The sequence below is a fragment of the Xenopus tropicalis genome, chromosome 3 (genome assembly GCF_000004195.4).
Source record: "Xenopus tropicalis strain Nigerian chromosome 3, UCB_Xtro_10.0, whole genome shotgun sequence".
NCBI lineage: Eukaryota > Metazoa > Chordata > Amphibia > Anura > Pipidae > Xenopus > Xenopus tropicalis.
This window is the reverse complement of record NC_030679.2, coordinates 65,334,700-65,347,770: the sequence shown is the minus strand read 5'-3', so window position 1 is coordinate 65,347,770 and position 13,071 is coordinate 65,334,700.

Genomic DNA, 13,071 nt, shown 5'->3' with positions numbered 1-13,071 from the left:
TTTGTGTAACCATTCAATTCCCATGAAAATGTTAAAAAAAAACATTGCTTAGTCCAGTATTATGGAAAGGAAAGCCCTGGAGCTATAAGTGCAGGGGCTGCATGACAAGGGATCCGAATAACCAGCAGCCAGATTACACTGGTTTATGTTTAGAGATTGGCAACTGTGGTGAGAAGGAAAGAGTTAAGGCAGGAGAAAGTTGGCCTGGGGGGGCGGAGAAAGAGAGGGATGTGATGTCAGAAAAAGAAGCACTCACTTCCTTATCTTCTGAGCAGGTAGAAACATCCCACCCTCCCACCCCCTTTTTGTATATTTTGCAAAATGTCAAGAGTTTCTCTTTTTGTTTTCATATTATCTATTAATAACTTAATGTGGATGTTTTCCTGAATGCACTGTTATATTGTGCTTTCTGTATCTTTATACGGTATAAACTTGAGAGTCAGCATTGTATTTAATTCATGTTAACTACGATTGATTGATCCAGGTAATGTTTCCGATCGCCAAAGGGGTCAGGAAGGAATGTTTTCCTTCTTGAGGCATAATTGGCACTAGCTTCAGGTTGGGTTATTGCCTTCCTCTGGATCAAAACAGTGGATATATGATAATATATTTTAAGTTGTTTTTGTCACAGCCGCGGTAGGACCTTGCCAGAGTACTGCACAAGTAATTTTAGCAGAGGGAGAAAGGAGGTTCTCTCCTGCAACTGCACGGGGGTTTGATAGATACAGCCGCTACTACTGCTTGTGCTAGGTGACAGCCTGCTTGGATTTCCTATCATCGAGACACTGCAGATCCAGGACTGGCAGCAGGGCTGCTGAACTTCTCTCATGGTTGGTAATGCAGCTCCTGTTGGTAGCAGAGTTTGGGGCCATCCTCTCTGTAGGTAGAGGCAGTCTAATACTCATTCAAGTCTTCTACGAGGAAAGGCAGAGCATAGTAGCGACATCTTATGGAATTATGGATTTAGTATATTGCCTTGGGTTAGGCTGACAAGGTCCTATTTATTTGATAAAATGTGAATAAATGCTGTGGCCATTTTCTCCACCTCTGTCTCCTGGTGTTTCATTAAGGTATGTAACAAGGGGGTTCAGTGGGGTGCCTCAAGACGATGGGTCAATTGTGGAGTCCCCTTGTCATGTACAATGCAGCTGCATGGGTGGAAGATTCTTCAGTTATGAAGGTTATAGCAGTTATTTTCAAGTTCTCTGGATAATCAGCCTCTGCATTCAAAGGAGTTACTGGGTTGCTCATCTCAATGTGCATCTTCTTTATTGTGCCTGCTGCTTCAATGTATATTGCCCATTTCTCATTTACATAGACTAAAGTTGGAATAGCCTGCTCTAGATTACAGTACACTACATATTTTTCCGTTCATTTGGTAACTCCAGGTCTGGGACTGTTAATAAGACACTATCCTTATTATTATTATTGTCTTCATCATTTTTAATCTCATTGTACAGTGTAACAGGTTGACTCAACCCATAGGTCAAAAAGTTAGAACATACTTCCTAACTTCATTGTCTTTTCACACTCCTCCCCTCAGAAACAGTATGCCACCATGGAGCAGAAATACAGCTGTAGTTGGAGTGTTCACAAATAAAAGTGTTAGACTAAAATACAAAGACAAATAGAAATAGTTCACAAGCCTATGTCATGTAGTTATGCACATTTTATAAATGTAAGCATTGTTTAATTAGTTTAAAAAGCAGGATTTGGGGGTTTTTTTCCGCAGTGCTAAGCTAGCACAAGATATGTCACCATTGCACACAACTAACATAACAGTACTCGGTCGCATACATATTGTAATCATCAATGCAGTCACCCCTTACAGAATCGCAGTGATCATACATTTCCTGTGCCGGTGACCTTAAAAATGGAAAACAAAATTAATGCAGGGTTGCATGGGGATACACTCCATTAAATGCACTTAGCAGTATGGTCTTAGCATAAGGAGTTCTTTAAAGGCATTCACTGCTAGCTTGGTCATTCTAATTTTAAGTACTGTATATTGAACAGACTTGTAAACTTAATATCTTATAGGTTTATAGGCAGACAGAGAGAAGTATCTTTTGCCAGTGCCGCCCTAGGCCCTCTTCTCCTTTGCTGAATAGTAGATACGCAGTAGTTTGTATATTGCGCATGCATCAATCACCAGATGAATTAGTATTCCCCTTCCTCCTCATCTCTGCCCCTGGATTTAACAATTTCCATTGGCAGATGGGGGGAACAGTTTTTTATTATGGCACAAAGAGGTCTGCCCCCCCCCCCACTCCAATGAACAGTAATTTCAATTTTCAAATATCCTACTGTCCAATTTTTGCAGCAGCATAAATATATTTAATGGAACAACTGCTCTGTTGTGTTTTATTCTGGGGAAAAGCTTCCCTCTGCATCCTGTAACAGCAGAATACTTTTTCCAAGCATGGTTACTCTTCATAGGTCAGAATTACCCACCCGACTTTCATACACAATTACACTATTGTGGTGCAAATCGCTGCAATGTCTTTGCATATCAGTTCTATCAGATTAAACAGTATATCAACTTCAATAGAAGAAATGGTGTTGAACTGAAGCGAGAACCGCCCCCCCCCTCCCCATCCCCCCAAATGTGTAAAAGCAAAGAGTCCCACCAATTTCCAATGAAAGTGAAGGGAGAATAAATCCTGTGAGGCAGAGTAGTAGCAGGGAAGCAGTCTGGTACCTTTTAATCCACACTGAGTTTATGACTGAAGGAGAGAAAGCCTTCCTGAAATCCTGAGGAGATCCACTGCAGGTATAACAGAGGCTGCTGGGTAATCCCAAATCCAGATCCATAGGGATTACTACCCTAGCCATAGCTCAGGCCTGATGCACTAGTATCATTCACTATTTGGCTGAATGGGAAGGGTTAGCTAACTCCCTGTGCTCTGACTATGGGGGTAAATGTACTACAGGTGGAACACCAAGCTCCCTACTTGTACGGGTCAGCAGGAACATTCACAGGGGAGATGGAGGAATCTCAGGTTTACTCTCAGTATTACTGTGCAGAATCCGTGCTGTCCTTCTTCTCTTCTTCCTGGAAAAGAGCTGCCTCACTTTCATATTTTTTTGGTTTCAAAACCTCCTTTAGAGAAGGTCATGACAGGTGCAGCGTCGAGACTGCACCCCTCCCCATTTGATCCCAATCTCGTACCTTCTATCCTTAAAGAAAACTCACACACCTTGGTTGGAAAGAGATGGCCGCAGTTGTTTATTTACATCATAACAATAAACATAACTTAACATGTATAACATTGACAACTTGTAACCAAACCATTTGTTTAACAAACATTTTATTAACCAACAACCTTGCTTTACTCGCCCCAAGAGCTAACCCTGCTCCCAACCGTAAAGCCTGGTTCCTGCCTCCTTACTCCCCAGCCCAAACCAGGCTGCCTACCTTCCTGTCAGGACCACAGGCCTGCAAACTACCTCGACTCCTTGTCAAATACACCATTTTAACTTCCCTTGGGGCTCCGTGTAAAGGTGGCCTCTGCCAACTGCGACAACAAAAACACTCCGTAAAAGTACATTTACTTTTTATCTTTCCACAGATTTCCACTTCCCTAACTAAGGGGCTGGGGTTGTTGCACCTGGATCCCTCTCTTACAGCGAGTTTGTCTACTTTACCTGTGTTCCTGTGCTCTCATTTTTGTTAGAATTATATACTGTCCTTTTAACCTATTACCATAAATATACCAAGGTTTCTGTGCAGGATTATCCATGATAATACATATCATATCATGATTAAGTCACTATCAGGCTAGCTGGGAAATTCTGGAACAGAGTTTACATATCTCTCAGGTTCCTAATAGATTAGCTCAAGGATTGCTAGTCCTGCTGGTGTTTCATGTCTTCCTGAGACACCTGGATAATTAAAAGGTGCCTCAACACACAGTGGGGAAAAGACACAGGCGAGCTGTGACCTGAGTAATAGACTTGTGCTCTATTTGGGAGGTAGGCAGTAGTTTTTTTACTTGTTAGTCAGGAAAAATTGTTCTGTGTTAGGTTGAAGACTATTCAATAGCAAGAAGGTATTCATTTATTTTCTTGGTGCTATTTTTGTATTTAATAAAGTGCTTGAAAGTAATTTCTTGTGCTGTGATTGTGCCGTGGGCTGCAATTCCCCAAGAACTGGTACCAGCTACTTAATCCCCAGTAATATATATATAAAATTTAGAGAACAATATACCTCCTTTTGTAAAGCATATTAGAAGTTCATACTGAGAAGTTCCAAGAACATACTCTGAGGAAAATTTTAATTTGATTTCTAATTTAAAATTCTCATAATTTAACACACACACATATATATATATATATATTTATACATTTTATATAATTTCACTTTGTACAAACTCTTTAATTATTAATAAAGTACTGCCCATGATTTCAGATATGGAATCCATTATCCAGAAACCCATTACCTAGAAAGCTCTGAGTAACAGGAAGGCCATCTCCTGTAGACTCTATTTTAATCAAATAATTGCAATTTTTACAAATGATTTTCTTTTTCTCTGTAATAATAAAACAGTAACTTGTGCTTGATCCCAACTAAGATGTCATTAATCATTACTGGAGGCAAAACAATCCTATTGGGTTTATTAAATGTTTAAATGATTTTTTAGAAGACATACATCATGGAGATCCAAATTAAGAAAGACCCCTTATCCAGAAAAGCCGAGATCCTAAGCACTCTGGATAGTCCCACACCTGTAGCCTTATGCTACAATCGGTGGTTCCAGTCTATAAACTAAACTGGATTGTCTATATGCCAAAAATCTTTGTGCTGCTTTGTAATGAAGAAGAAGCAAAGTTCCAGTTGATCATTTTACTTGCCATTATCTGCTGAAAAAAAAAAAACGCCTGCCAGTTTCTTCTGCTGATGATGTGACAGAAATGTCACACGGTCCAGATCAAATGTCACTAAACAATCACAAAGTTAATTGAAATGTTTTCATTGTACATGTATAATATGTTGAATACAAATGAAAAGAGCAAAAGTGTTATATAATTAGGTTTATTCTTTAGCAATATATTTAAAAAATAATTCACCTTCTGTTAAAATGTTGAATATAGTTAAATGTCTCATGTCATTTGTCATTGTAATGTCCATTTTTTCATCATATATCTGACAGATATAGGATATAGCTAAGTGCCTACTAAAGCAAATGACATTCAAATCATTGCACTTTTCCTCCAATTACCTTCATATCTGATTGTAGCCTGACACTCTTGTAGCTGAACATTAGCTAAACCTCAGTGGTGCTCTCTAGATTTAATAGAAAACAGCTGGTGTATGGCCCTTAGACATGCATTTTGTTTGTCTGTTTTATTAATTCCAGAACCAAAATGTACTTGTTTGTGGCACTAGTACAGACATAAGCACAAAGTTGTTGTTGCTGTTGTGTTTTGGTATTTTTTCCCAGTCCAAAGGGCTGGAACTCTCTCAAAACAAACTGTGTCTCAAAACAACTCTGCAAAATAGTAATGATAATAATGTTAGTAATTTATTTGTTCTGCTTTGTCTGTTTCTTTTTGTAGCCATGCAAATATTTCAATTTCCGCTATCTGGCCCACCTTCAGCTAATGACTTTGTTACTGTATCTGCTTCTAATGCTCAATACTTTTTGATCTTTAATTGCACTACATATACATTATTTCAATTAATTAGCAGCATGCTTGTTCCTGCAGCCTACATACATAACTTTACATTGATTTTACATGCATTATCTACTTTTCCCAGTGCAATGCACCATAAGGGATTATGTGGTAAAATAAGTTTGCTCCAGTCATATAGCCAATCAAAGATTACACTATTAAACTACCACATAGTTTATATGTCTCACTCATTACAGAACATCCTCTAGGCTAAAGATACAAGCCAGAGTAAATGTGCACCAATCAATCAATTAAAACCTAACTGAAGCGCAGAAAATATACTTATGCTAGAATGGAACATTTTCCACAGAGCTTTATGATAATATATCATAATAGGTAATAGCTTGAATATGTACACTTTCACACTCAATTTCAGCGCTTGACATTACAATAACATGTAGGCAAAATAATGGTACACCAAAATAATGTAAACCAAATGATGGTTTGAATCAATGGGGCTATATTATTAGCAACTTAATTTCATCTTTTCAATTTACCCCCATTATTTACTAACAGGTTGAATATTTCGTTTTGTTCTAGACTGATAAAAATACTGTCCAACACACTGACCAGTTGGTTTACTTCACACAATCAATGCATATGTAATTTTGCCGGCTGGTAACAGCATTTATTTGTTTATGACTTGCTCTGAGGTGCATATATTGCTGAGCTGATTTCAGTCTGAGAGCTTATTAAAAATGAATGTGCAGGAAACGATTTAAGCTGACACAGCGCATTAGCAGAAATACACAGAAGAGAAAATCCCCTCAGCCTCTTACTCCAGAGGCCAAGTGGAGCATCTGCATACTGGATGCTCTCACTATTAATAAACAACTGGAACTGAATGGACGTATACCAAAAATACTGTCACATAATTGTTTGTTTTACAAAACATAGTAGAAAATATGCATTTTAGTTTGCTTAGACCTGCACGAGCAGAGATGTATATGTTTTGCATTCAGCAATGAGCTAAAGTTAGGTTTTGTTGCATTACAACAAGCAGAGAACTTGTTTCCCAGAGCTACCACATGGGGGACAGTGCTTTCCTTTAAATGAAAATCTGAGGCATCTCCAGCTGCAGTAGGAAAGAGCCTGACAGTGTGTACACAATAATAAAGCACAGGCTGTGTCATGAAGAGGCCCTAAATAGCTTCCTAAAGATAAGTAAAAATCACAATAAATACAGAGAAAGTCTGAACTGGATTCATAAACCCCAAGAGTAGATAAGAACAATGATAAACAGTATCTGGGTATATATGTATTTGTGCATTCATCTGCAGCTCCCCCACAACAGCAAATCCAAGCCTGTCCCAATTTTAATTTTATTCAGCTGACAATGTTCTCCTTTTATTGATTGTGCAATTTTGTTTATTTGCTGAGTTTTATCAGAGCAAGCATTCATACTCCATATATAGCATGTAACTATTAGATGACTGGTGGGTAAAGCATCAAAGATGTTGCCTTCAGCGAAATGATTTTCATTCTTTTGACAATCCATCAGTTTGTTCAGACTAAGACTTCATGTAATGTCTTACACAACGTTGTACAGTTCATGTCGATTTCAACAACGCTTTACTGTGTTAAAATTAAACATCAAACACAAATTGCATTATATGGACAAGAGTAAATGAGCTTGGCCTTTGCTCTAGTTACTTGTGCCTTGCAGAAATCTCCATCTTCACCCACATTAGATTAAAGACTGAGGGCAAATTTTTAATGTAGTAGCAGGTATACACACTGGCACAAAACATACCTAAAAATGGGGTAAAATAAAGAATTTATTTTATGTAAATGTTTAAGCTATGTGCAGGTTCAGCCAGCAGGCGACATCAAGCACCTGGCAGAAGTCTATATAAGAGAGTGCTTTAAGTGGCAACTTCCTCTGAGGTACATATGAGACAGCATGAAGAACGTATAGGCCAGACCTACTGGGGAGGTTGGCACCTTCAGGGCAAGCTAGAGGATAGCAGTGGGGTGTGAGTTCACTGCAGGAATGAAAGGTAGTGAGGCTAGTGAGAAACGACAACCTGACGTCCTGACAAGGACAAGGAGTATTTAGGTAGAGCCCCTGGAAGGTGACTGTATGCCAGGAAGGGGGTTTAACCATTTTAGTAAAGGTTAGAAGAGAACCTACTGGGGAAGCTTGGACACTGTAAGGAGACATGGGTTTTGGATGCTTTGGTCAGAAATGCTGTGTGTGAATAGCAGAGGGAGGGAATCTGTAGATGTTTTGTGCATTGTATAATTGTCATTATCTGTTGGCAACCAGAGACCCAGCTAAGGCCTGCCTCCCTGCAAGAAGCTGTTTAATAAAAGTGCTTTTGGTTCATTGGTTCAAACCCTAATGTATTTGAGAAAAATAGGATACAAGGTAAAGTGAAAAAAAGTGTTTACAGATAGCTGTGTGTGCAATCGGCATTCCATCATGTTAAAGACAGTGTCTGAGAAGCAGAAATGAACAGGTGAGAACTTGTGTATTGCACAGCAGAATACATTTAGCAAGCCCCTAGCATCCACTTTTCATACAACAGCCTATAAATACAAAGCCATTCTGAGCCACTGTGTTACCATTGGGAAGCACTGCTCTTCTGATGGAAAATGATTGGGGCTGTATGGTTTGAAGAATAAAAAAAATGAAATCCCATCTACTTCATCACAGTGAACCCAAGAATTAGTTCAGCTGCTTACCTAGCAATATTTATAATGATCTGACACCTTTGCAATCCCAATTTCAACTATTACAGTTGTACTGCTCTCCTAAGTGTATTTATCCTTCTCAGTTTTTCACCCCAGGATATGAGAGAGTAAACATATAAGGGCTCATTTTTTGTGTTTCTTGCTCGCAAATATAGCAACAATTTTCACTTTGACAATTTAAATTTGCAATTTGCGAAATCCATTTAGCAGATATTTTATCCTCTACCAAAGTTGTGGCATAATTCATAAGCAGAGTGTGCACATAAATATTCACATTTTGTGATTATGCCATTTAAAAAACTCTTAAACTCTTAATTTTGGCATTTTACTGACAATAGATTTGCCACATTTGAGCCACCTAGAACACTATATTCCTGCTGCAGAAACCATTACCATACCTGAATAAACAGCTTTAGAAGCTTTCTCGGTTTGCCGAAGACAGCAGCTCCCATTTTAACTAGCTTCTTACATGCAGTCTAGCCATTATAGCTCAGATCACACATTCCTAAATTAGGGGGGTGGGAGTTCTTAGCATTCTAGTGGGAGGGGGAGCAGGAGAGGGGAGAGAGGAGAGAACTGTGCAGACTCTGGCCATGGGAATTAAGGATGTTTCTGAGAGAGGAAGTCAGACACTGGAACATCATGATTACAAAAAAAGAGACAAGAAATCCTGTGTTTCTTTTGATAGAGGACTGCAGCATTACTATAAGTGCGTATGGCTGTATTTACTTAGTTTTTACCAATCCTATTTCTTTAAGGACAATTGCACTGCAAATAAAACTGAAAAATGTTCAGTTTGATTAATTCTGTGCTGGCCAAACTTTATAAATGAGTCCTACTGTGCCACATTAAATGAATGTGCCCTATAGTCCTTCATCTGCTGGGATAAAATACATTTTAAAATACAATTTGAAAAACATGATATAGTAATTTCATATGTTTAATATATTCAGCCCACAATGGGCAAAAAAATACTAGGATGGCTTTATCCTCTCCATATGAATATTGAATAAGTGTGGGGGGGAAAAAAACTTTTTACATCTTTTATGCAAAAATACAACACGGGGTAATTGAATCCGGAAATTGATATTTTAATAACTGGTAAAGCAATGTAAGGCTACTTACTCTGAGAAGCATCAATAAGTCATGAGAACCATTATCTTTCTCTTTACTAGAGCAGTGGCGGACGTGCATCAGAGGGATGCATACTGTACCCTGACGAGCAAAAACATATCCCCAGAGTACTGTGTTCTTATTTCACCTGCATACTTCTATAAACTCCAGCCACAAGTTCTTGTTCTTCACCGAACATTAAGTTGTTTTTGGAGAAATGTATACTTTGCTTGACTTTTCCATTTATTTTTAATGATCAATAAAAGTTTTATTCTATTAAGTTAAGGTGACCATCCTCAGTTCACAAGGGTTTGAAGCAAAGTTTGTAGGTGAATTTGTGTTAATGAAATTATGCCTATAGCTTATATGACCATGTTTTCATCACTACTATAGGCAGGATGAACAATTATTGCTTAAACATTCGTGACAGTCATGACGTATAGTTTGGCATCTGTGGATTTGTAGGACTGAAAGCAACTGTGACCAAGGAGTACATTAAAGTATTTGGTATCCTCTGACTGTAGACTCTGCTATGCAATATATAAGTAGCACTATTTCTATTAAGTGCATTGTTATTTATCTAACTTATCGGTTATATGAACCAATGCAATGGTACATGCAGATTCCAGAGCATTTAGTACCTGGTGGTGGTCAACAAAGTGCCTGGATCAATTCAATCTGAATGTCTTCAAGCAGCAATATCTGAACCTTCAAGTGCACAGTGTGGGTCTAGGTGTTTTGCCATTGAGGAAAATTGGTAGTTATTGCATTCCAGCAGGGCTACTAAACATTCAGGTCAGAATCTATGCATGTACCATTTCCTGTACAGCATTGGTTTAATCTTTTTAAGATGAAATAACTTGCATATTACTGTTCCTGATCCTATGGCTCAGTCTTAATTATATAAATTACTATGTTCACTATAGTACTATAAAACAGCTGAGACAGTAAGGTTTTTCAGGATGCCTGTAGATGCGAGTAATGGAAGTATAGTAAGTTAATGGCTGGCCTTCAGTGTTATAGCATTTACATGGACATCATATTTTTTTGCCAGGACAACAATCAAAATATCCATATCACAAAAAAACTCCCACCATCCACCCCATTCCATGCACATTGCATGAGTGTTTTGATGGAAGTCTTTTAGCAGTGTTATTGTATTTGTTTCCAATGCAGGCCTCTGTCCTACAATAAACAGGAAAATCAGTTTTTAAACAAAATGACTTAGTAATGCATATCTAATAACTATTTACTACCTCTTAGTTAATGTACATGCAAAGAACACATGACTGTTTAGAGTTAGCACACCACTTTAAGGATCAACGTACATCTATTAAATATGGTACATCATATCACCACAAGAAGAAAATTACAATTTTGCAGAGACATAATTTTTTTCCCTGTCACACAGGATGAGATTGATTTAAAAAAGGTGTAATGTGTGGCTGGGAATTGAGCTTAGTAAAATTCAGTTATGCTTTTCCAATTCTGTACATCAGTAGAAAGGAGCTAAACCATTTGACAGACATATATCAGTTATTAAGTCTATTTCTCTGAGGAACTAATGATTTGAAAGCTGGGAATAATGCTGGACAGTCTGTTCTCTGTTGTCAAGATTAGATCTGCTGTCTGCTGTGATGAGCAGCACATTGTGGAACAACAGTTGAGTTTTCACACTATGACATAAGGACATAGCAGCTTAATATACAATTCTGTGGTCTGCATCTTTATATCTTTTTATAGCTGATGGAAGTGCCCAATGTGCTATAGGTGTCAGTAAATAGATAATCACAATGACTTGAAGTTGGCTAAGAAATAGGAAACCTTCTGTGGGTTTATTTGTTACCTTTGTTTTGTTTGCAAATTTTCTTTTAAATGCTGTGACTCGTTAGGTGGAACAAATTAAAGTTGTTACTGGAATAAAAATTCACAAAATTAAGTAAAAAGAGAATATTACATTTGCTAATTATACAACCATTACATTTAGACTGGTATCCTATGATGCCAATAAACAATGCTAGCATTGGTATTACTAACCTATTGTTGGGAATTTGATCCAGTAAGGATAGGGGTTAATAGCTCCTTGTCTACCTCCAATCAGCATTCGGAGGAAGCCTTTTATAGATCCTGCCCACTGAGGCACATTGCTTGGGCAAACAGGTTTCTGTGTGTATGAGCTAAGTGTTCCTGGAGAAGTCAGATCTAGGGAGTCAGGGTGTTCCAGTAATGCAGCTAGTGGTGTTAAATGGTGACCTGTCTGACCTTGCTTGTATTTCCCCTTGGAACTGCATATGATAAAGCCTTGGTTACTTGTTTTGTCCTCTTGTGAATGATGTGGCCTTCTGAGTTTTGCTAACTGCTAACCTCCAGTCTCTTTTTGGGTTCTGGCACTACTGAAATCAAGCTGCATTCACAGCTCTTCCTCCACTCCTGAGAAATGGCTCCTCTCTTTCAGCAGCTGTGTGTCTTCTGTGCAGGGGAAGTTTGCTACACACAGCCACTCACACATTTGTTACATTGTAACTAATTGAACTAGTCCTGCAACTACTTGTTTGTCTAATCAGGAAGGCCTTTGCATTAAATTTGTACTGGGTTTCCAGTAACTGGGATTTTATAAATCTGAATGCGTCACCTATATGCCCATCACAGTATAACACACACTTAGGGGCTGATTTACTAACCCACGAATCCGACCCGAATTGGAAAAGTTCCGACTTGAAAACGAATATTTTGCGACTTTTTCGTATGTTTTGCGATTTTTTCGGATTCTGTACGAATTTTTCGGATCCAATACGATTTTTGCGTAAAAACGCGAGTTTTTCGTATCCATTACGAAAGTTGCGTAAAAAGTTGCGCATTTTGCGTAGCGTTAAAACTTACGCGAAAAGTTGCGCATTTTTCGTAGCGTTAAAACTTAACGCTACGAAAAATGCGCAACTTTTCGCGTAAGTTTTAACGCTACGCAAAATGCGCAACTTTTTACGCAACTTTCGTAATGGATAGGAAAACTCGCGTTTTTACGCAAAAATCGTATTGGATCCGAAAAATTCGTACAGAATCCGAAAAAATCGCAAAACATATGAAAAAATCGCAAAGTACCGATCATTACGAAAAAAACGCAATCGGACTCCATTCGACCCGTTCGTGGGTAAGTAAATCAGCCCCTTAGAGTACCATTCAGAATAAAAAAATCCCTATTTTCAAAACATCAGCCTGGACAGAAGCCTGACCTTTTGTACCAAATCTATTCCCAAGGAAGATTAATACAGTGAGACAAAAGACCTTGTGTTGCTAAGGACCAATAGCAACTAATTCAAACCCAATTGGGAAAGGTTAAATCAACACTAAAAGAAAAAAATATAACCTGTGTTTTCTGTAATCAATTTATATCAATACATTTCACCTTAAAATTTGTTGTGGCTGACCAGCCTTCTAGTTAAAAATTTTTAATACAGGTATGGGGCCTGTTATCCAGAATGCACAGGACCTCAGGTTTTCCGGATAAGGGATTTTTCCGTAATTTGGATCTTCATAAATTAAGTCTGCTAAAAAATCATTTAAATATTGAATAAACCCAGTAGGATT